Here is a 25,093-nt window from a genome sequence, read left to right as displayed (position 1 = left end):
AACACCTCTCCACCATCCATAGAAAGTCTGATTTTAAACTCAAAATGTTGAATTTACTGTATCATAATGTATACTTACAATGCAAAGGTGTTTACATTGTCAAATTGGTTGGTATGCCTGATTAAAAGTATTGTGCTGTATTATTCCTCTTTTTTTCAAAATATAATTGTTGATATTAGTCACCACTACAGACTTAGTGCCAGTAACTGTGGACAATTAGCATCACTGGACCAATGGACCCCCTTTTTTGTCTGTTAAAACGAGGGATGAGTGTACTGAGATGGTCTGGGCATATGGAAAGAATGAGTGAAGAAAGATTATCAAAGAAAAGGTGAGAAAAGCAGAGGTGGATGGAGTGAATTTGAAGGGAAGTCCAAGAATGGGATGCATGGATTGGGTGTAGGGAGCCTTAGGTACATGACTCAATGGTGCAGTGGTACCATTCTAGACTGTTAATTCAGTGATCTGAGTTTAAGCCCCACCTAGACTTAAAAATTTCTAGCATCACTGCACTGCAAGCTGACATTCCAACTCTGGTGGGTAAGGAGTTTGAGATATGTGTGTGTAAGGTCTCAGTATCATCCATACATCAGGCCATATATGAGCTTTCATCCAGGAGGATAATAGCTGTTGATCATAAGTCCTACACATGATCCAAGAACATGGTGAATCACAAAAAGAATTATGTTCAGCTGGGAAAGGAGTAAGAGGAAAGTGGTTGTAAATGGGTGAAAAATTAACATTGCCTGAAGAGCTTTCTCCTTATCTGCTCTATAATTTCTTGAGTGTATGAGGGGGTGAGTTGCAATGTAATGAAGTGGAAGAGGTAAACGCATTTTGGTTGTTGGGTCTTTCTGTAGAGGTGCTGTCTTGCTGCAATGCTACTGATTCAAGCAGCGGGTGGGGGACAGAGAAAACCCTTCATCCACAAGGAGCTAAGATAAAAGGGAAAACAAATGGGTATAGGATGGGTGAAGGTTGGGTGCATGTTTGGTCATCCCCTTTATAAGGGGAAAAGGGCCTTTTGGTATATATGTAGTACCACATCAGCCCTTTCCCAATTCTCTGGCACTATCCTTCTTCTTACGAATGCATAACTAAGTTATGAATCTTGTCTGGTATTAGCTCTCTGCATTCCTGATGTATCCAATTTGAGATACTGTCAGACCCTGGAACTTTTCTCACATCTAATGTTTCCAGCAGTTCATATCCAGCTTCATTTCCACTTTCTTATCTTTAAACACAAGAGTCCCATGCTTGCCCTTCTGTACAAAGTAATTTTCTTTAATGAAAATGAATTGGAAAGTTTTCTTTATTTCAACTAGAGTGGATGTGTCTTCATAGGCATTTCCTTCCACTTTAAGACGAAGAGTTTACTTTCCCAATTCTCAGTTTACAGTTGACAGACCTATGATGTGGTTTAAAGGTCAAATGAGAGGGTTTTGGGTTTCTTTATTTTTTATTTCGTGTATGAAAATACAAATTAGAAGTTAGAACACTAAAATGCACATTTCTAGCCTTTTATAGTCTTAATTTTATTCAAATAGCATGATCTTTAAAGTCCCTGATAGCAGATGAACTTTTCAATGTTGTAGTTACATTTTCCACCACTAGGGTAACTGAAAACGTCAGTGGTGTTGTTTACATTCTTGGACATGGCCATGAACATGATGGGGATTTCACATAGAGTAAAGAAGATTTATCAGATTTGGATGCCCTCTCGTGTTCCAACGTTGGTATGGTAAAAGGATACATGTTCTTCATCAGTTGAGTCTTGTTTGGATATCCGAATCGGTTTGTACATGTATCCTTGTACCATACCCACATTGGAACACAAGAGGGCATCCAAATCCGATAAATCTTCTTCACTCGATGTGAAATCCCCAACATGTTTGTGGCCATGTCCAAGAATGCAAACAACACTACTGACATCATCAGTTACCCTAGTGGTGGAAAACGTAACTATGACATTGAAAAGTTCATCTGCTATCAGGCACTATTAACATCATGCCATTTGGATAAAATCAAGACCATAAAATGCTAGAAATGTGCACTTTAGTATTCCAACTTCTAAGTTATATTTTCATGCATGAAATAACAAAAAATAAACCTAAAACCTTCTCAGTTGACCTTTAAGTTAACCTTTACATGAACTGATAATATATTTTGTAAGTAACTATTTTTTCTCTTGATATGTATGCGATTCACCATGGTCTTGGATCACATGTTGGACTGATCAACAGCTATTTCCCTCCCAGAAGAGATCTGAAGAAAAACAGTTTTCCATATAGAGTGGTGGACACTTGGAACAAACTGAATGAAAAAATGGTGTGTGCAAAAACCATTCATGAATTTAAGAGCAAACTAGACACTGCGAGATACAAAGGCGGGGCACCACAAGCGTAGCTCCCCTTCCTGTAAAATACAACTAGGTAAAATACACACACACTCTGACTTTGCACTTTTGTTGCTTGGATCAAGGAAACGCCTTGTTGTTTCCAGAATGAGAGTTCTATGTAATCGAGTGACTGGTAAGGTGTAAAACCCAGTTTTGGAAAAGTATAGTATAGCACGAAATGGAGGGAAAAAAATAAAAAATAATTAATGAACCAACAAAGAGAAGATTGGACATGAGTAGAGTGGAATCTCTACTGGGTGATTGGGTGTGATACCAAAGAGGACATGTTTAAACACCCCGAAGTCTACTCAAAGGTAGAAAAACAACATTATTTTGGGTTTTCAAAGAGAAAGGGGAGCAATAGTCAAAGTTATGGATACAGAAAGCAGTGTACTAAGGAATCGAGACATCAACAACTTGATAGAGGAACTAATAGATCTAAGAATAGATTATAGAGCCATGCACAAAGAGATGACAAATCTACGTAAAACTAATGAGGAAATAATCAGAGTTGAATGACCTAAAAAGTGAACTAAGTATGATTAAAAGAGAAAACAAAAGAAAGAAAAACAAGGATAGAAGCAAAAACGAAGAACTGAAGAAAGAGGTCAAAGAGCAAATACAAGCAGTGACCAAAAAAGTGGGAGAATCAAAGAGACAGATCTCCTTGAAATGAAGAATCAGTGGAAACAGAAACGTGAAAATAAAAAAATAAAAAATAGTACAACAGCATGTAGAGGATAATGCAAAAGAAACAGTAATTAAAGTAATTAAAGAAAAGGAAAACTGGGTGAGAGACACAGTGGATAAAAAGAAATGCATTGTGGTTTATGTTATCAAAGAAAAACACAATGTATACAAATACCAAAGAGAAAGAAATTGCAAAGGAAATACTGAAAGCGGTTCAGGACAAAGGCCAAGAATTAGTTCAAGAAATCAACGAGGTGCATACAATGGGCACATACTCTAGAGAAAAACACAATAGGCCATTGAAAATCAAACTAAGGGCTCAAATGATAGCTGAAGAGATACTATTGATAGTGGCAAAACTAGCTTACAGTGAAAATTTAAAAAATGTGTGGATAAGAAAGTAAATGAGCAATGAGGAAATAGAGAAAGATAAGGCACTAAGAAATGAAGCTAATGAAAAAAATGAGAGAACAGAGACTAAAAAAAACTAGTTTTTCGGAGAGTACTGGATCTAAGGCTGAGAAAATGGTACATGAGAAAAAAGGAAACAAACCAAGAAAAGAGAAGAAAAGAAAAAATTAAAAATGGCATACACAAACATGGACAGTATGATTTCTGGAATAAATTAACTAAATGACTATCTGTTAAGAGACAATTGTGGAGACAAAATTGAAAGGTCCTATATCATCAAGTATGGTGGGACAAGGTCTATACAACCAATGGGCAAAAAATTGAATTGATAAACAGGAGGAGGAGTCACATAATTGACTAGAAAGGGCTTAAATGTGACAAAGATAACAGATGGAAAAGATAATGTGGAAATGATTATGATTAAAGTTGTAAATAGTAATATGAAAAGTAGAAAATTTATAGTAGTATATGTGCCCCCAAATACAAAGGCTTGGTCTGATAGTGATCATTCCAAATTACTGGAAGACAAAGAATGCATTGAGTTACTGATAGATGGAGGAAACATTGTGATTATGGATGACTTTAACGCAAAGGAAATAAATTGGGAAGAAATCACAGTAAAAGGTGGAGACGAACTCTGGGGCAACACACTACTGGATATGACCTTTGATTATACATTGACTCAATGGGTCAAGGAAAATACCAGATATAGAAACAATGAAGAACTGTCGAGACTAGATTTAATACAGTGAGAGCCCTTGTATCCGGCACCCTAGTTACTGGCAACTTCAAATATCCGGCATATTTTTTGTAGTTGCTCCCGCTGCCGCCAGAGGAGTGCGCTGTGAGCCATACTGCATGGCGGCTGGCGCTCACTTTGTCTCCCGCCGCCACTTCGTTCACGCCACGGATGTGTTTGTATTGCTGGACTGCTGCTACATTCCTACTCACGTGTTCGCCACTTGCCAGTGAAATTTCATCATGCCCAAAGTTGATAAGCGAAAACGTGTAGTGCTTACAGTTAAGCAGAAAGTGGACATATGCAGACATCTGGAGAAAGGAGAGAACAGGAAAATAATCATGGAAGAATACGGGATAGGTTCTTCTACGATATACGACATTAAGGCCCAATCCAACGCCACACTCTGCAGTTTAAGCATGTGGACCTCTTGGATAAAGTGCTGTATGAGTGGTTCTGCCTAAAACGGTCTGAAGGAGCATCTCTAACAGGCCCCATGCTGCAAGAAAAGGGACGTGAACTCGCTAGCAAGATGTCGATAGCAGAATCCTGCCAGTTCTCTGATGGTTGGCTACACCGATTCAAGACTCGCCATGGAATTCGTCGGCTTGATATCTCTGGTGAAGCAAAATCTGCTGATCTACCTTTAGCTGAGGAGTTTATCGACAGGTAAGGATGGCTAAATACGTTCTCTCTTTCTCTCTCTCTCTAATAGTCTACCTTTATTAGAAAAAAAGATGATGTTAGTGTTTCTCTATTCTTATCTTTTTTTCTCTTTTCTTATTCTTGTCAACTCTTATCTTTTCTTTCTCCTTTTGTTACTCTTATTCTCTATTCTTGTCTTTTTTTTTCTTATAGGTTTGCTAAGTTGGTAAACGAGCATGGTCTGACGCCGGACACGATCTACAACGTGGACGAGACTGGCCTCTTCTACCGTTGTCTTCCCACAACAACACTTGCAAGCGAGGCAGAGGGGCCTGCCACAGGATTCAAGAATAGCAAGGATCGGCTGATTGTGCTAGTTTGTGCAAATATGGCAGGAACGCATAAAATTAAATTGTGTGTGGTAGGAAAGTACCGAAAGCCAAGGTGTTTTAAGAACGTCACGTACTTGCCTGTTGATTATCGTGCACAACATAGCGCTTGGATGAACTCAGATATTTTCTTAGACTGGTTTAAACATGTGTTCGTTCCCTCAGTGAAAGAGAATTTGAAAAAGAAAGGACTCCCAGAGGATAGTAAAGTAGTGTTGTTGCTTGATAACTGCAAGGCACATCCACCAGCTGAGGAACTGGTGGTGGGTAACATTTTTGTTGTGTACCTACCACCAAATGTTACAAGCCTGATCCAACCCATGGATCAGGGCGTAATCCAGAACTTTAAAATTAATTATAGAAAAAGTTTCATGCGTAAACTTATAAATTATGATGATGGCTCTATCCCTGATTTCCAGAAACAATTCAACATAAAAGACGCTATCTTTATGGCTTCCCTTGCTTGGCAGGATGTCAAACAACAAACTTTAATGCGATGTTGGCGAAAACTGTATCCACTGATAATGTTCGAAGAGGAAGGGGATGAGGACTTTGAAGGTTTTCAATGTGCCAGGAAAAAGGCTGTGGTGACAGAGTTAAAAGAGATGGGTGAGTGTGCTAAACTTAACGTAACTGATGCGGCACTACAAGAGTGGGTGGATGTTGACAAAAGTGAAGCAGTAACATTCACACTGTCTGATGAGGAGCTTATCAATGCAGTAGTTCAGGAAAGGCAGGAGAAAATGACAGAGGCAGACAGTGAAGAAGAGGACGACCCTGAGCCCAAAGTTTCATGGAAAGATGCAGCAAAAGGTCTAGCAGTGTTTGTAAAGTTTGCTGAACAGTGCACTTACATGAACACCCGTGATGTTATGTCTCTTCACTGTATTCAGAATGAGTTTTTGTTACAAAGAGGCAAGAGTTGTAGGCAGATGGACATAAGGGAGTTTATGAAAGTAGGATGTAAGGCTAAGAAATTAGCAGATGTACACGAAATTCAGACTCACAGCCACAGCCACTGAACGCGGCCATTCAGAATGCCAGTGTACAACTGACTCGTGTAAACAATGTTGTTTTATCAGATGACGAGCTCAGTGGTGACTGTTGATGCTGTGATGTTGGTGTAAATTGATAAGGTTAGTGAATAAAGTGAGTGAATATAGGTGTATTTTCTTAAACCTTCAAATATCCGGAATTTTCAAGTATCCGGTATGCCTATGGTCCCAATGGTGCTGGATACAAGGGCTTTCACTGTATTCACATCTGAGCCTCAAATCATGGATAAAATGAATTACAAGACACCAATTGGAAAGAGTGACCACATACTAATAGAGTTCAAACTAAAAGAACAAAATGCGAGAAAAAATTAGAAACATAGAGAAGGAAGATTAATGTACAACAAAATGGACTTTGTAAAACTTAGAATTTTTTTTCAAAATGATAAATGGGAAAAAATTTCAAATGAAGAAACAAAAATGGAAGAGCAATGGAACATATTAAAAGAGAAATACAAGGAGGGAACAGATAAATATGTACCAAAAAAGAAGCAAAAAAGGGTTTACACAAAGTGTTGGTATAACAAAAAGTGTAGTGGGGGTAAAGATAGAAGAGACAAAGCCTGGAAAAGATGGAATACAAAAAAATTACCAAATGGCAAATATACATCAAACTGAGAAATGAATATGTAGATATATGCAGGGAGGAAAAAAGAAACTATGAAAAAGATATAATAGATAAATGCAAAGACCAACCTAAACTATTTTACAGATATGTAAATGATAAACTAAAAGACAAACATGAAACCATGAAACTGCGCGAAGGAAATAAAGAATATATAGATGATGTGGAAATGGCTTAAGTTATGATCAGGCATTTTAGGTCTTTATTTACAATTGAAAGCTTACAAATTTGGGATGAAGGACAGCAAGGAAGATCCCCCGAAATAAAGAAAAAACAGTGACACAAAAAGAAATAATGGACCAAATAAAAGATCTTGACATCAGAAAGTCACAAGGGCCAGATGGAATTGCAAACTTGATATTGAGAGAGTGTATAGATGAACTAATGGACAAAATACACAAGACAATTGACTTCTCATTCAAAGAAGGAAAAGTACCACAAGATTGAAAAAATGCAAATATTTTACCAATATACAAAGGAGACAAAGAAAATCCAACAAACTATAGACTGGTATCCCTTACAAGCATGGTAGCAAAAATATGCAAAAAAAAAATAGTTATTAGGAATAAATGGATTAAACACTTGGAAGAGAACAAAATACTAAATCCTAAACAATTTGGTTTTAGAACTGAAAGATCATGTACCATAAACTTAATATGCTTTTACTCAAGATTAATAGAAATAATAGAGGAGACGGATGGGCAGACTGTGCTTTCTTGGCTTTTGACAAAGTACCACACAAATAGCTACTAAGAAAAATTAAATAAATGGAATAAAAGTAAAGTTATTGGAATGGATGAAAGATTTTTTGAACGGAAGAAAAATGAGGGTGGTATTTAGAGAAAATTGGGAAGATATGATAAGTGGAGTCCCACAAGGCTCTGTATCAGCTCCAATAATGTTTGCTATTTATATATGACATGGATAAAGGTGTGGAAGGTTATATGAACTTCTTTGCAGATGATGCAAAACTACTAAAGAGAGTAAGTACAGAGGAAGAATGCAAATGTTTTCAAGAAGACCTGGACAAAGTCTAGAAATGGAGTCAAAAGTGTGAAGTGAACATTAACATTAAGAAATGTAGCATAATGGAATTTCGAAAAAGCAAAAATAGAATATCAGGTCAAGATAAAATTGGCACAAAGGAAGTTAAGAAAGTTAACTCTGAAAGGGACTGAGGAGTAACTATCTCTAATGACATGACACCAGACAAACATGTCAACAAATTAGTCGCAGAAACTTTTAACTTAAGATCAATGCAAGTAGCCTTTGACTACATGGATGAAGAAATGGTAAAGAAAATATAAGTCACACTGATAAGACCAAAATTGGAATATGCTGCAACACTATGGACACCTAGTTCTCAAAATAACAAAGAAACTAGAAAGAATTCAAAGACTAACAACAAAGATGGCACCAACACTCTCTAATTTGACATACGAACAAAGATTGGATAAACTGAATCTACCAACCCTGGAACAAAGAAGAGAAAGAGGTGATTTGCTAACCTCTACAGAATTATGAAAGGGATGGAAATTCTTGATAGAGATGAACTAAAGTGGGACAGAAGAAAAACAAGAGGACATGAGTCACATGAGAAGAAACTTAACTTAACTTAACTTAAGCGGTGACTATATTTTATGATGCGAGTATTATTACGACACGTCGTACGGCTGGCATTGGCTGCTGCCCGCGAGATTTAAGTCCGGAGTGAAGTGGTTAAGAAGGAAAGTCACAGAAGATACCTAAAAAAGAATAGCTTCCCACAAAGAGTGATAGATATCAGGAACAAACTCAATGAGGAAACAGTGAGTGCTAAAACTATTCAAGATTTTAAGAACAAACTGGATATAGAAAGACACAAAAGCGGGTCACTACGAGCATAGCTCTCTTCCCATAAAATACAACTAGGTAAATACGCACACACCTAGATGAAGAAATGGTGAAGAAAATGAGTCACTTTGATAAGACCAAGATTGGAGTATGCAGCAATGACGAGGTCACCAAGAACAACAAAACTTGAAAGAATACAAAGAACAATTATGAAATTGGCACCAACACTCTCAGAACTATCATATGAGGAGAGACTAGCAAAACTTGATCTATAAATTGGGATGGTAGAGATACAAGAGGACACGGAAAGAAAATCAAGAAAGACAGTTGTAGAAAAGACCTGAGAAAGAACAGCTTTCCCAACAGGGTAATAGACGTTTGGAACAAATTAGATGAAAATGTGGTGTGTGCAAAAACGATACACGAATTCAAAAACAGTCTAGATAAAACGAGATATGAAGACGGGACACCATGAGTATAGCTCCCCTTCCCGTAAAATACAACTAGGTAAATACACACACACACACACGAAGTGGGAAGAAATGATAAGTGGTGTCCCATAGGGGTCGGTGCTGGCTCCAATCTTGTTTGCCATATATATAAATGACATGGATGAAGGAGTTGAGTGTTATATGAATTTCTTCGCAGATGATGCAAAAATACTAAAGTAAGAACAGAGGAGGACTGTGATTCATTAAAATTAGACCTGGACAAAATCTGGAAATGAACTCAAAAGTGGGAATTGAACTTCAATATCAAGAAATGTAGTATAATGGAGTTTGGAAAAAGTAAAAACAGAATTTCAAAAAATTATAAAATTGGTGAAGAAGAAATAAAAAAAGTGTACTCGGAAAGAGACCTTAGAGTAATAATCAGCAAAGACATGACATTGGATAAACATATAAACAAGTAAGGTCAATGAAAGTGACATTTGACTATTTGGATGAAGAAATGATTGAAAAAATATTAGTTACATTGATTATACCAAAACTGGAATATGCAGTGATACTATGGACACCCAGTACTAAAAAGAATATAAGGAAATTAAAAAGAATACAGAGAGCAACTACAAACTTGGCACCAGCTCTTTCCAAATTAACATATGAACAAAGATTATCCAAATTGGAACTACCAACACTGGAAAAGAGATGAGAAAGAGGTGATCTACTATCTACAGAATCATGAAAGGAATGAAAATCCTTGATAGAAATGATTTACTAAGAATGGCAATGGAAAAACAAGAGTGCTGGATATCTAGAATAACTTGGATAAAGAAACAGTGTGTGCAAATACTATTCAAGATTTTAAGAAAAAACTTGATGCTGAAAGATACAAAGATGGGTCACCACAAGCATAGCTCCCTTCCCATATAATACAACTAGGTAAATACAACTCTGGTTGTAAGTGTAGTTGGGAAGGCTTATGGGAGGATCTTGATTGAGAGGATTAGGAGAGGAACAGAGGGAGTAATTGGTGAAGAACAGTGTGGATTTAGGACAGGTAGAGGCTGTGTAGATCAGATTTTTGTGGTAAGACAGATATGTGAGAAAGCTGTAGGAAAAGGTAAGGATGTTTTTTGGGCTTATATGGATCTGGAAAAGGCTTATGACAGGGTAGACAGGAAGGCACTGTGGGAGGTTTTGCAGATATACAGGATAGGAGGAAAGCTTCTAGGAGCTGTAAAGAGTTTTTACGAGAGTAGTAGAGCATGTGTCAGGATTAGAAATGGAGAGAGTGAGTGGTTCAAGGTAAAAGTGGGACTTCCTCAGGGATGTGTTATGTCACCCTGGCTGTTCAACTTATACATGGATGGGGTGGTGTGAGAGGTAAATGCAAGGGTAGTGGGTCAGGGATTGGAGATGGTTAAAGAAAATGGAGAAAAGTGGGAAGTTAGCCAGCTGTTGTTTGCGGACGACACTGCACTTGTAGCAGGATCAGAGGAGACATTGAGGAAGTTGGTGACAGAGTTTGGGAGAGTGTGTGAAAGAAGAAAATTGAAGATAAATGTGGGTAAAAGTAAGGTGATGAGATGTACAAGGGGTGAAAGTGGCAGCACACTGGAAGTGAGCATTAAGGGAGAGCGACTGGAGAAAGTGGATAGTTTTAGATACTTGGGTGCAAATGTGGCAGGAAAGGGTGGAGTGGAGGTGGAGACAATATGTAGATTTAGGGAAGCTAGTAAATGCCTTGGTGGATTAAAAAGTGTAATGAGGAATAGACATTTGGGTATGGATGCTAAGATGAGACTGTATGAAGGAGTGATTGTGGCAACAGCACTGTATGGAGCAGAAACATGGAACATAAGAGAGGAAGAGAGAATGAGTTTGAATGTGCTTGAGATGAGGTGTCTGAGAAGTATGATGGGGGTTACTAGGCTAGATAGAGTGAGAAATGAGGAGGTGAGGAGGAAAACAAGGGTGGTATGGGAGTTGTTGTTGTTGTTTTTGTCGTTCCCTAGACTGTCTGTCCGAGCAGTCCCGTCTCCCCAAGGAATGCCATAGCCGAAACTGGGTTTTCCCACAAATCCTTTATAGAGCGTATGTTGTGTTGTTTGCGTGCATGATTGTGTATAATGCAGTCTTACATTATGTGTTGTATGGTATGGGGTGAAGTGTTACATCCTGGGCAGCTGTTCACAATGCGGTCATCCAGCCTCTTCTGGTAGCTTAGAAGTGCTGGGTGGTGACCGCACCGCAGTCTGGCCAGATGGACTCTGTCCTTTCGTGGGAGAGAGGATTCAGAAGGGTGTATCAGGGGGTCTGGCATGCAGCAGTGTGTTGTCTTTCAGTGTGTTAATGGAGCGGTGAGTGATATGATTATGAATATGTTTCCGGAGGCTGGTATTTGGTGGTTGTGGAGGAAGAGAAGAGAGTATCTGTGCGTGATACAGGTCTTTGGGTGTTGTTTTAATGTTTCTTGGTGTGTGTGGGTGTTCTGCTTTGTAGTGTAGCGGGTGGGATGTGTTTGTGGTGGCTGCGGCAAGTGTTTGTGTGCCTCTCATGTCGAGGTGGTCCTTGACTTTGAGGACTTTTGTTTTATGGTGTAAATGGTCTGTAGGTGTTGTATTTGTGCAGCCTGTAATTGTTTTTAGGGCTTTGTTTTGTATGATTTGAAGGGTGTTGTGGTGTGTCTCACTGAGATTAGGAGCCCATGCAGAACTCACATAATTCAACACTGAGCGTATGCATTGTTTGTATATTGTTATATTAGTTTCTTTGTTTTGTCCAAATGTTGTTCCAGTGATTGACTTAAGTGCGTTAAGTCTGGGTGTGCATTTGTTTTTTATGTTTGTGATGTGTTGTTTGAAAGACATGGATTACACCAAGAATTTTTGGTGTGTTTGTGTGTGGTATTAGAGTGTTGTTGATGTAGAGATGAGGTATGTATTTGTGTTCTTTTGTCCAGTTTGTGAGAAGTGTTGCTGTAGATTTGGTTGGAGCTATTTTGAGTCTGTTTGTGATGAACCATGTGTTGAGTGTGTCAAGGTATGGCTGGATTATTTCTGCAGCTCTGTGTTACGATGTGTGCATGTGATTGTTATGTCGTCTGCGTAGGAAGAGATTTGTATTTCTGAGGTGTCTGGCGTGGGTAAGTCATGCATGTATAGATTAAATAGTGTGGGGGATAGAACTGAGCCCTGTGGTACTCCGTTCTTAATGTTTCTGATGTGCGATGATTGGCCATTATATGACACGTAAGCATTCCTACCTGCCAGATAATTGGCCAGCCATCTTTTGGTGTTATTGTGCACGTCTGTGTTATATATTTTATTTGTTAGGTTGTGGCGGGTGATAGCATCAAAAGCTTTACTAATGTCTAATGTTATAAGAAGTGTTCTTTGGTGGGGCCTATCTGAATTGATGCCATCTAAAATTCTTTGTGTGAGGTTTGTCAGAAGAGTGTTTGTGGAGTGAAGTGGCCTAAAACCGTGTTGTGAGTCAGCAAGGGGAATATGTGGTGTGACAAGTTTAAGTATTAGGCGTTCAATGACTTTAGAGGGGGTGCAGAGAAGTGTGATTGGGCGGTGCGATGTTGGGATTGTTGGGTCTTTGTTCGGTTTTGGAATGGTGATTATTTTACCATGCTTCCAGATGTCGGGTATAGTGTTGTGTGAATAGCTGTAGTTTGCAATGTTTGTGAGTGCGTGTATACCTTGTGGTCCAATGTGTTTTAGGTGGATGTTGCTTATGTTATCAGGGCCACAGGCAGATGAGTGCTTGAGACTATGTATTATGAGTTTTGTCTGACTGTCTATGAAGGGTATATAGTCTGAGTCTGTAGGAAAGTCTTTCTTACGTCGAATGGTGCGTCGGTCGTCAGGGTGAGAAGTGAGATGGCTTGTCTGTGCAAAATGACGTATGAGTGCGTTTGCTTGTTGTCTGTTTGAGGGTAGATTATCTGTTGTTGTGATTATTGCTGCGTGAGAGCGTGTAGTGTTACTGTTGGATAGTGTAATGCTGTTGAGTGTTTTGTACAATTTGCTGGTGTTTGTTTTGTGATCAAGTGTATTGATAAAGTTTTGCCAGTTTTGTGTTTTTTGTTCATGTATTTTATTGGCAATTACAGTGTTTAGTGTTTGTATTTGGTCTGCTATGTTTTGAGGGATAGGTGTGGGGGTACCGTGTTTAAGTGTGTCACATTGTCTGATGAGGCTTTGGATTTCTGGTGTGAAGTTGGGGTTGTGTGATTTTCTGTTGCCTCTAGGGATGTATCTCTTGTCTGCATTTTGTATGATTGTATTAAAAGTGTGCACAGCATTGTTTATGTTTGTGATTGGTGTACTGTTAAGTGTTTCAAAATGTTGTTCTGTCTCTTCAATAAAAGCTTCCCAGTTAGCTCTCTTGTAATTGGTGTAAGTGTGTCTGTGGCCAACTGGGGTGCATCTTGTTTTGGTGGTGATGATGATTGGAAGGTGGTCAGAACCAAGGGTTCCGACCACTCTCCATGATGTTGTTGGGGTTAGGCAGGGGGAGCAAAAGGTGATATCAGGAGAGGAGGGAGTGTAGAGGGCTTGGTGTGGGATATGTGTATGATTATGTGTGTTGTTCATGATAGTCAATGAGTCAAACTGAGTCTGTATATCAAGCCCTCTGTCTGTGTCAGGGTTGTCGACATACCAGGCAGACGACTTGGCGTTGAAGTCTCCACCCATGATCAGGTTGGGGATTGAGGCTAGTTGGCTAAAATGAGGCCTGAAGGTGTCTGGAACTGTGGGGGATGATTGGGGGGGAATGTACATGTTAACTATTGTCAGTGTTGATTTGTTGCCTGTGCGGATTCGAATGGATTGGATTTCTGTTGTGTTATCTGTGGTAGGGAGGAGAATTTTGGTTGTGGCACTTGTGTCCACAAAACAGATGGAGTGGTGGATCAGGGTGATGAGTCCACCGCCATAGCCGTCGGTCCGGTCTTGTCTGATGGTGTAATTATGAAATGATGGTGTTTTGTGTGAGTGTCTTAATTTTGTTTCTTGTAAAATCGCAATGTGTATGTTGTGTTGTTTAAGAAAGTGTTCAAGTTCATGTTTTTTCGTGTTAATACCGTCAATGTTGTGTTGTAATATGTTGATGTTGTGTGTTTTGTATGTGTTGTATGTTGCCGTTTGGGGTTGAGGTTGGGGTGGTAGTGGGGAAGGTGTAGGATCTGGGTCAGAGGGGGGAAAAGGAGAGATCGGGGACAAAGGAAGGGGAGTACTAATCGGGGGTAAGGGCAGAGGGAAATTGGGAGTGGGTGAGGGTGCTGGCTGTGGTTGGGGAGGTGGGAGTGGGGTTACTGGAGGGCAGGGAGAACATGTCCAAGTGTTTGTGTATTGGTTTGTGTCAGCAAGTGTTGTACAAGTGAGGTGGGCCCTTTGTCTGTCTGCTCGAAGTAATGGGTTTAGAGCATGTTGGGCATGTGTATTTTGTGGTGGGCCCAGGATTGCTCTCTACATCTCCAGCTAAAAGTAGAAGAAGAGGGGTGATCGCCGGAAAATCACCCCTCGTTGCAGAAAAACGTAATATTGCATGTTGGGAAAAAGGATTGTGGTACTCCCCAAGGTAGGCGTAGCTCCTCTTGGGGATCGGTGCCACCTGCGTAGAGCCGGTGGCCAGGGGTGGTTGCTGCCGTTTGGCCCCCAACTCTTGGGGTTGGGGGGTGGTCCCACGACGTAGACGCTGCAGCTCCAGGATAGGAGGAAAGGGAGTTGAGAGATAGGGTTGATGAAAGAGTATTAGGATGGTTTGGAGACATGGAAAGAATGAGTGAAGAAAGACTAGTAAAAGAGGTATGGAAGGCAGATGTGGAGGAAGGACGTCCTAGGATGAGATGGATGGATGGGGTGAAGGGGGCTTTGGGGAAGAGGAGAATGTCTGTTGAGGAAGGATGGGAGAGGACAGAAGATGGGTGAATGGAGAATGGTTGTATATGGATGATGCTGTGATGCATGAGGTGGAATGGGTGGGGGGATGGGGGGTGAGGTAGTATGTGTGAGAAAAATTTGACGCAGCCCATAGGGATTCCTCCCTGTCTTCTCCTTTTCTGCATGGGGGACGGAGAGGGGGGGGGTCGCCAATTTAATGAAGTGGCCTTGCCATGGATGTGCTGTGTCTTGCGACACTGCCTCTGACCCAGGGCAATGGACAAGGTGCAGGGATGATCCGTCATCCAGGAGGTGCTAAGATATGAGGGAGGGTGGAGGGGGGTGGATTGTATTTAGGGATGGAATGGGTGGGAATGGTTTTATGCCTTTTTCTTTTTTGGCAACCCCCCTTGTAAAAGGGAAAAAGCCTTGGTATATGTATGTAAATACAACTAGGTAAATAAATACACACACACACACACACATCACCAAGTACAAAAAAATGTATAAAAAAATTGAAAGAATACAAAGAGCAATTACAAAATTGGCACCAACACTCTCAAAACTATCATATGAAGAGAGACTAGCAAAACTTGAACTACAGACACTAGAGCAAAGAAGAGAGGAGACTTGATAGCTATTTACAGAATCATGAAAGGCATAGAAATTATTGATAGAGAAAATCTGATAAAATAGGATGACAGAAATACAAGAGGACATGGAAAGAAAATAAAAAAAGACAGCTATAGAAGAGACCTGAAAAGGAACAGCTTTCCTCACAGAGTAATTGACAGTTGGAACAAGTTAGATGAGAAAGTGGTGTGTGCAAAAACAATACATGAATTTGAAAATAGTTTAGATAAAATGAGATACGAAAACGGGACACCACGAGCATAGCTCCCCTTCCCATAAAATACAACTAGGTAAATACACACACACACACACATCACCAAGTACAAAAAAATGTATAAAAAAACTTGAAAGAATACAAAGAGCAATTACAAAATTGGCACCAACACTCTCAAAACTATCATATGAAGAGAGACTAGCAAAACTTGAACTACAGACACTAGAGCAAAGAAGAGAGGAGATTTGATAGCTATTTACAGAATCATGAAAGGCATAGAAATTATTGATAGAGAAAATCTGACAGAAATACAAGAGGGCACGGAAAGAAAATCAAGAAAGACAGCTATAGAAGAGATCTGAAAAAGAACAACTTTCCTCACAGAGTAATAGACAGTTGGAACAAGTTAGATGAGAAAGTGGTGTGTGCAAAAACAATACATGAATCTAAAAATAGTTTAGATGAAATGAGATATGAAGACGGGACACCACAAGCATAGCTCCCATTCCCGTAAAATACAACTAGGTAAATACACACACTTTCGTCGGATTCACGGCGTGGATTGGAACTCCAGAAAAAAATGCATTTTTTTATGGATCTCAACTACGAGGAAGTACCTTATTGTATTTGTAGGGAAGGGGAAAACTCGTGGTGTAGTAAGAAGGTAATGAAAGGGGAGAAGGGGAGGGATTACTGAGGGAAATGGAGGAAAATGAGGAGGGAGACGAATGGGCTCCCCCTGACAGCAGAAAAAATGTAAAAAGGTCAGCTGACGACACTGGGGAAATCGAAAATATCAGTAAAAGCATTAACCCCTTCCATACAGTGCCGCCTATGTAGGCGGCATGGGGAGCAAGTGCATATGCGAGGCTGCCATATCGGCGTCTTGATTATATTTATTGTAGTTGTCCCTGCGTAACTGACATACTCTCTAAACTGGCTTCATCACATTTTCTATGGTTATCAAAATTCACGGGTGAAAGAGAGAACGATCGATATATGCGGTACCTATTTTTTATGATGCGAGTATTATGACGCAACATCGTACGTCTAGCAGCTAATGCTGCCCATGAGATTTTGGCCCTGAGTGAAGTGGGTTAAGGTTAGAAATATAGATAAGAGCAGCACAATGGAAGGTGAAGATAATAATTTCCAGGGATTTAATGAGGGGGGGGGAGAATACCAACCTCCCCCGATTAGCAAGACTAGAGGAAAAACTTGAAAAAATGACCGAACATTGGGAGAAGAGGTTCGGTAACGTAGCAAAGATTGCGCAGAGAGTTGAAAAATTGGAAGAACTAGAGAAGGTGAACAAAAACTTAACTAAAGAAATAGAAGATTTAAAAAGACAGTTAAAAAGAAGTAAAAGAGGAGAATGAGGAATTAAAGAGGGATAATAAAGACAATAAAGAGGCCATAGCAAAAGAAGCACAGGGTTGGAAAAAAATCCAAGAAAACAGTAGAGTTGCATTTACTGACATAATTAAACAGCAAGTGAAAGAACAAACTGAAGACTCAGTTATTAAAGTGATGAGACAGAAGGAGAATATAGTAAGAGACTTAGCAGATAAAAAGAAATGTATAATTATATTAGGAATGGAAGAGAAATATAACCCAAATAGAACCACAAGAATGAATGAGGAAAAAGAAAAAGTAAGCAGTTTACTAGAATTAGTTCAGGAAGATGAACCTGAAATCATGAAACAAATTGAAGAGATGTATACACTCGGAAAGTATAGTACAGATAAGACCAGACCAATTAAGATTAAATTCAGGTCACAAACGACGGCAGAGAATATCTTAGTAAAAACAGGGAAACTAGCAGCAAGTGAACAATATAAAAAGGTATGGATAAAAAGAGAAATGAATAAAGAGGAAAGAGAGGAGGAAAAAATGAAAAGACATGAAGCTAAGGAAAAAAAAACGAGAACAGAACAGTCAGAAAAAGAGAAATTCTATTGGAGAGTAGTGAATATTAAAGTAAGGAAATACGACATACTATAGCAAAACAAAAGGGAAACAGAATACAATGGAAGTGGCAGAAAACTAAAAGTGTCTTACACAAATATAGATGGATTAATAACAGGATTGAATGAGCTGAATGATTATCTGAAGGAAAAAGAACCGGACATAATGGGAATTGTAGAAACGAAATTAAAAGGTCCACTACCACCCAACAGTGTAGGACATGATGCATATAATTATTGGATTAGAAACAGAGACAAAATAAGGGGGTGGAGTTATGTTCCTGACTAAGAAGGATATAAACGTGAGGTGTGTCACATATGGAAAGAATACAGTAGAGATGATTATGATCGAAGTGGAAGACAGAGATAAGAAGAGCAGAAAGTTCGTGATAAATTATGTGCCTCTAAAAACAGCCTCGTGGGAAGAGAGTGAACATAAAAGTATGTTAGAAGACACAAGGATAACATTGAATAAGACAATGGAAGATAGAGGAAGAATAGTTGTTGTTGTTGTTGTCGTTCCCTAGACTGTCTGTCCGAGCAGTCCCGTCTCCCCAAGGAATGCCATAGCCGAAACTGGGTTTTCCCACAAATCCTTTATAGAGTGTATGTTGTGTTGTTTGCGTGCATGATTGTGTATAATGCAGTCTTCCATTATGTGTTGTATGGTATGGGGTGAAGTGTTATATCCTGGGCAGCTATTCACAATGCAGTCATCCAGCCTCTTCTGGTAGCTTAGAAGTGCTGGGTGGTGGCCACACCGCAGTCTGGCCAGGTGGACTGTGTCCTTTTGTGGGAGAGAGGATTCAGAAGGGTGGATATCAGGGGGTCTGGCATGCAGCAGTGTGTTGTCTTTCAGTGTGTTAATGGAGCGATGAGTGATATGATTATGAATATGTTTCCGGAGGCTGGTATTTGGTGGTTGTGGAGAAAGAGAAGAGAGTATCTGTGTGTGATACAGGTCTTTGGGTGTTGTTTTAATGTTTCTTGGTGTGTGTGGGTGTTCTGCTATGTAGTGTAGCGGGTGTGATGTGTTTGTGGTGGCTGCGGCAAGTGTTTGTGTGCCTCTCATGTCGAGGTGGTCCTTGACTTTGAGGACTTTTGTTTCTTAGTGTAAATGGTCTGTAGGTGTTGTATTTGTGCAGCCTGTAATTGTTTTTAGGGCTTTGTTTTGTATGATTTGAAGGGTGTTGTGGTGTGTCTCACTGAGATTAGGAGCCCATGCAGGACTCGCATAATTCATCACTGAGCGTATGCATTGTTTGTATATTGTTGTATTAGTTTCTTTGTTTTGTCCAAATGTTGTTCCAGCAATTGACTTAAGTGCATTAAGTCTAGGTGTGCATTTGTTTTTTATGTTTGTGATGTGTTGTTTGAATGACATGGATGTATCGTATGTTACACCAAGAATTTTCAGTGTGTTTGTGTGTGGTATTAGAGTGTTGTTGATGTAGAGATGAGGTATGTATTTGTGTTCTTTTGTCCAGTTGGTGAGAAGTGTTGCTGTAGATTTGGTTGGAGCTATTTTGAGTCTGTTTGTGATGAACCATGTGTTGAGTGTATCAAGGTATGGCTGGATTATTTCTGCAGCTTTGTCTGTGTTACGATGTGTGCATGTGATTGTTATGTCATCTGCGTATGAAGAGATTTGTATTTCTGAGGTGTCTGGTGTGGGTAAGGTATGCATGTATAGATTAACCACTTCAGTACGGGACTTAAATCTCGCGGGCAGCAGCCAATGCCAGCCGTATGACGTAACGTAATAATATTCGCATCATAAAATATGGTCACTGCTTATATCGATCGTTCTCTCTTTCACCCACGAATTTTGAAAACCACAGAGAATGGGATTCAGGGCGCATTTGGGAGAATGTAAAAACACAGGGGCAACTACAATAAATATAATCAAGACGCCGATATGGCAGCGTCGCGAATCCACTTGCTCCTCATGACGCCTACGTGTGCGGCACCGTATGGAAGGGGTTAAAGAGTGTGGGGGATAGAACAGAGCCCTGTGGTACTCCATTCTTAATGCTTCTGATATGCGATGATTGGCCATTATATGACACGTAAGCATTCCTACCTGCCAGATAATTGGCCAGCCATCTTTTGGTGTTATTGTGCATGTCTGTGTTATATATCTTATTTGTTAGGTTGTGGCGGGGGATAACATCAAAAGCTTTACTAATGTCTAATGTTATAAGAAGTGTTCTGTGGTGGGGCCTATCTGAATTGATGCCATCTAAAATTCTTTGTGTGAGGTTTATCAGAAGAGTGTTTGTGGAGTGTAGTGGCCTAAAACCGTGTTGTGAGTCAGCAAGGGGAATATGTGGTGTGACAAGTTTAAGTATTAGGCGTTCAATGACTTTAGGGGGTGCAGAGAAGTGTGATTGGGCGGTGCGATGTTGGGATTGCTGGGTCTTTGTTTGGTTTTGGAATGGTGATTATTTTACCATGCTTCCAGATGTCGGGTATAGTGTTGTGTGAATAGCTGTAGTTTGCAATGTTTGTGAGTGCGTGTATACCTTGTGGTCCAATGTGTTTTAGGTGGATGTTACTTATGTTATCAGGGCCACAGGCAGATGAGTGCTTGAGACTATGTATTATGAGTTTTGTCTGACTGTCTATGAAGGGTGTATAGTCTGAGTCTGTAGGAAAGTCTTTCTTAAGTCGAATAGTGCGTCGGTTGTCAGGGTGAGAGGTGAGATGGCTTGTCTGTGCAAAATAATTTATAAGTGTGTTTGCTTGTTGTCTGTTTGAGGGTAGATTGTCTGTTATTGTGATTATTGCTGCGTGAGAGCGTGTTGTGTTACTGTTGGATAGTGTAATGCTGTTGAGTGTTTTGTACAATTTGCTGGTGTTTGTTTTGTGATCAAGTGTATTGATAAAGTTTTGCCAGTTTTGTGTTTTTTGTTTGTGTATTTTATTGGCAATCACAGTGTTTAGTGTTTGTATTTGGTCTGCTATGTTTTGAGGGATAGGTGTAGGGGTATTGTGTTTAAGCGTGTCTCGTTGTCTGATGAGGCCTTGGATTTCTGGTGTGAAGTTGGGGTTGTGTGATTTTCTGTTGCCTCTAGGGATGTATCTCTTGTCTGCATTTTGTATGATTGTATTAAAAGTGTGCACAGCATTGTTTATGTTTGTGATTGGTGTACTGTTAAGCGTTTCAAAATGTTGTTCTGTCTCTTCAGTAAAAGCTTCCCAGTTAGCTCTCTTGTAATTGGTGTATGTGTGTCTGTGGCCAACTGGGGTGCATCTTGTTTTGGTGGTGATGATGATTGGAAGGTGGTCAGAACCAAGGGTTCCGACCACTCTCCATGATGTTGTTGGGGTTAGGCAGGGGGAGCAGAAGGTGATATCAGGAGAGGAGGAAGTGTATAGGGCTTGGTGTGGGATATGTGTATGATTATATGTGTTGTTCATGATAGTCAATGAGTCAAACTGAGTCTGTATATCAAGCCCTCTGTCTGTGTCAGGGTTGTTGACATACCAGGCAGACGACTTGGCGTTGAAGTCACCACCCATGATCAGGTTGGGGACTGAGGCTAGTTGGCTAAATTGAGGCTTGAAGGTGTTTGGAACTGTGGGGGATGATTGGGGGGGGAATGTACATGTTAACTATTGTCTGTGTTGATTTGTTGCCTGTGCGGATTCGAATGGATTGGATTTCTGTAGTGTTATCTGTGGTAGAGAGGAGAATTTTGGTTGTGGCACTTGTGTCCACAAAACAGATGGAGTGGTGGATCAGGGTGATGAGTCCACCGCCACTGCCGTCGGTCCGGTCTTGTCTGATGGTGGTGTAATTATGAAATGATGGTGTTTTGTGTGTGAGTGTCTTAGTTTTGTTTCTTGTATAATTGCAATGTGTATGTTGTGTTGTTTAAGAAAGTGTTCGAGTTCATGTTTTTTCGTGTTTATACCGTTAATGTTGTGTTGTAATATGTTGATGTTGTGTGTTCTGTATGTGTTGTATGTTGCCGTTTGGGGTTGAGGTTGTGGTGTTAATGGGGAAGGTATAGGATCTGGGTTAGAGGGGGGGGAAAGGAGAGATTGGGGACAAAGGAAGGGGACTGATTGGGGATAAGGGCAAAGGGAAATTGGGAGTGGGTAAGGGTGCTGGCTGTGGTTGGGGAGGTGGGAGTGGGGTTACTGGAGGGCAGGTAGAACATGTCCAAGTGTTTGTGTATTGGTTTGTGTCAGCAAGTGTTGTACAAGTGAGGTGGGCCCAGTTTTTGCACATATTGCACTGAACTGAGCCCTTTGTCTGTCTGCTCAAGGTAATGGGTTTAGAGCATGTTGGGCATGTATATTTTGTGGTGGGCCCAGGATTGCTCTCTACTTCTCCGGCTAAAAGTAGAAGAGGGGCGATCGCCAGGAAATCACCCCTCAAAGCAGAAAAAACGTAATATTGCATGTTGAGAAAAAGGATTGTGGTACTCCTCAAGGCAGTTGTAGCTCCTCTTGGGGATCGGTGCCACCTGCGTAGAGCCTGTGGCCAGGGCTGTTTTATATTTAATCTTTTCCACTATTCTAGGTTCAGATGTGATTATTAGGTCTAGTCACAGAAAAATGTAAAGATCAACCAAAATTATTTTACAGATTTGTAAACAAACTGAAAAACAAACAAGATTTGGAGAAATTAAGACAAGGAGTTGAATACACAGAGGAAATAGAAATGGCGGAAATTATGAACAATCATTTTAAATCAGTGTTTACAAGGGAGAACATACAACCTGAAGAGATCGAATGGAAAGAGAAAGTCACCCCTATGAAAGAAATAGAAGTAACAAAGAATGAAATAATGAATAGTTATGATGGGCAACTTTAATTGCAAAGAAGTCTGCTGGGAAGAGATGACAGTAAAGGGTGGAGAAGGCTCATGGGGAAATGTTCTACTCGAGATGATTATTGACCATACATTGACACAGTGGATATAGGAGAACACTAGGTATAGAAATGAAGAAGAACCATTGAGACTAGACCTAATAATCACATCTGAACCTAGAATAGTGGAAAAGATTAAATATAAAACACCAATAAGTAAAAGTGACCACATATTGATTGAACTGGAACTAAATGAGGAGAAATACATGAAAAGAAATTAACAATATTGAAAAGGAAGAATGATGTATGAAAAAACAAACTTTGATAAAATAAAATAATTCTTTAAAAAAGAAAACTGGGAAGGAATATACAAAGAAGAAACAACAGTAGAAGAGAAATGGAATATTTTGACAAAAATTGATAAAAGGAGTGGAAAAGTATGTCCCAAGACAAAAACAAGAAAAAGAATGTGTAAAGTGCTGGTACAGCAAAAGTTGTAGGGAGTTAAAAGACAAAAGAGATAAAGCTTGGGCCAAATGGAAGAAAGACAAAAGACCTGAAAAATGGAAAATATATACTTGTTATAGAAATGAATATGTACAAGTGTGCAGAGAGGAAAAGAGAAAATATGAAAAAGATGTCATAGAAAAATGTAAAGATCAACCAAAACTATTTTACAGATTTGTAAACAACAAACTGAAAAACAAACAAGATCTGGAGAAATTAAGACAAGGAGTTGAATACACAGAGGAAATAGAAATGGTGGAAATTATGAACAAGCATTTTAAATCAGTGTTTACAAGGGAGAACATACAACCTGAAGAGATCGAATGGGAAGAGAAAGTCCACCTGTGAAAGAAATAGAAGTAACAAAGAATGAAATAATGAAACACTTTTGAGTAATCTTGATGTCAGAAAATCGCATGGACCAGATGAAATAGCAAACTGGATTTTGAAAGAATGCAGGAAAGAAATGGCAGACAAAATACATAGCATAATAAACAGTTCCTTGAAAGAAGGAAAAGTTCCAGAAGATTGGAAAAAAGCAAATATAGTACCTATATATAAAGGGGGAAATAAAGAAGACCCTACCAACTATAGACCAGTCTCTCTAACAAGTACAATAGCAAAACTTTGTGAAAGAATTGTCAAAAGTAGATGGGTAAAATATTTAGAAAAAAAAAAAACAATGTGCTAAATCCAAGGCAATTTGGATTCAGACAAGGACGATCATGCGTCACCAATTTAATATGTTTCTATTCAAGGCTAATAGATATAATACAAGAGATAGATGGGCTGATTGTGCATTTCTAGACCTAAAAAAAGCTTTTGACAAAGTACCACACAAGAAGTTGCTTAAGAAATTAGAAACTGAAGGAGGAATACAGGGCAAACTGGTTAAATGGATGGAAGACTTTTTGCAAGAAAGAAAAATGAAAGTAGTGATAAGAGACAAACACTCAAATTGGGATGAAGTAATAAGTGGTGTTCCACAAGGAACAGTTTTGGCCCCAATAATGTTTGCTATATATATTAATGATATGGATGAAGAAATTGAAAGTTATATGAGCTTCTTTGCAGATGATGCAAAACTATTAAAAAAAGTGAACACAGAAGAAGATTGTGAATCACTACAGAGTGATCTAAATAAAGTCTGGGAATGGAGTAGGAAGTGGGAGATGGAGTTCAATACTAAAAAGTGTAGTATAATGGAATTTGGAAAAAGCAAAAACAGAATAACAGGATCATATAAATTGGGAGAAGAAAGTATAAAAAAAGTTGAAAATGAGAAGGACCTGGGAGTCATTGTTATGAATAATATGTCACCTGAGAAACATATAAATAAGATTTTTGGTGAAACTTATAATTCAATAAGAACAATCAAAGTGGAATTTACATACCTGGATAAAGAAATGGTGAAGAAAATACTAATCACTCTGATAAGACCAAGATTGGAATATGCAGCAACGATGTGGTCACCAAGTACAAAAAAATGTATAAAAAAAAATTGAAAGAATACAAAGAGCAATTACAAAATTGGCACCAACACTCTCAAAACTATCATATGAAGAGAGACTAGCAAAACTTGAGCTTCAGACACTAGAGCAAAGAAGAGGGAGACGAGATTTGATAGCTATTTACAGAATCATGAAAGGCATAGATATTATTGATAGAGAGGATCTAATAAAATGGGATGATAGAAATACAAGAGGACATGGAAAGAAAATCTATTTTCAGCTATAGAAGAGATCTGAAAATGAACAGCTTTCCTCACAGAGTAATAGACAGTTGGAACAAGTTAGAGGAGAAAGTAGTGTGTGCAAAAACAA

General features: G+C 39.2%; 1 protein-coding gene across 9 annotated transcripts in view; it reads right to left on the bottom strand.

Moving 5' to 3' along the window:
- The window catches only part of LOC143033486 (protein FAM135A), a 1,114,982-nt gene that overhangs the window by 1,073,698 nt on the left and 16,191 nt on the right, over window positions 1–25,093 (bottom strand). The window contains exon 1 of one of the 9 annotated variants that reach the window (XM_076198977.1): window positions 4,451–4,620. The exons of the other annotated variants lie outside the window; for them this stretch is intronic. The gene's annotated coding sequence lies outside the window, so the exon portion shown is untranslated. Of the gene's footprint in view, window positions 1–4,450; window positions 4,621–25,093 lie in introns of those variants that run through there. 9 annotated transcript variants of the gene reach the window in all.

The sequence above is a fragment of the Oratosquilla oratoria genome, chromosome 15, assembly GCF_046742065.1.
Source record: "Oratosquilla oratoria isolate Oo_2021 chromosome 15, ASM4674206v1, whole genome shotgun sequence".
Lineage (NCBI taxonomy): Eukaryota > Metazoa > Arthropoda > Malacostraca > Stomatopoda > Squillidae > Oratosquilla > Oratosquilla oratoria.
The sequence above is the reverse complement of the archived record's forward strand: the minus strand, read 5'-3'. Positions and strand labels throughout refer to the sequence as shown.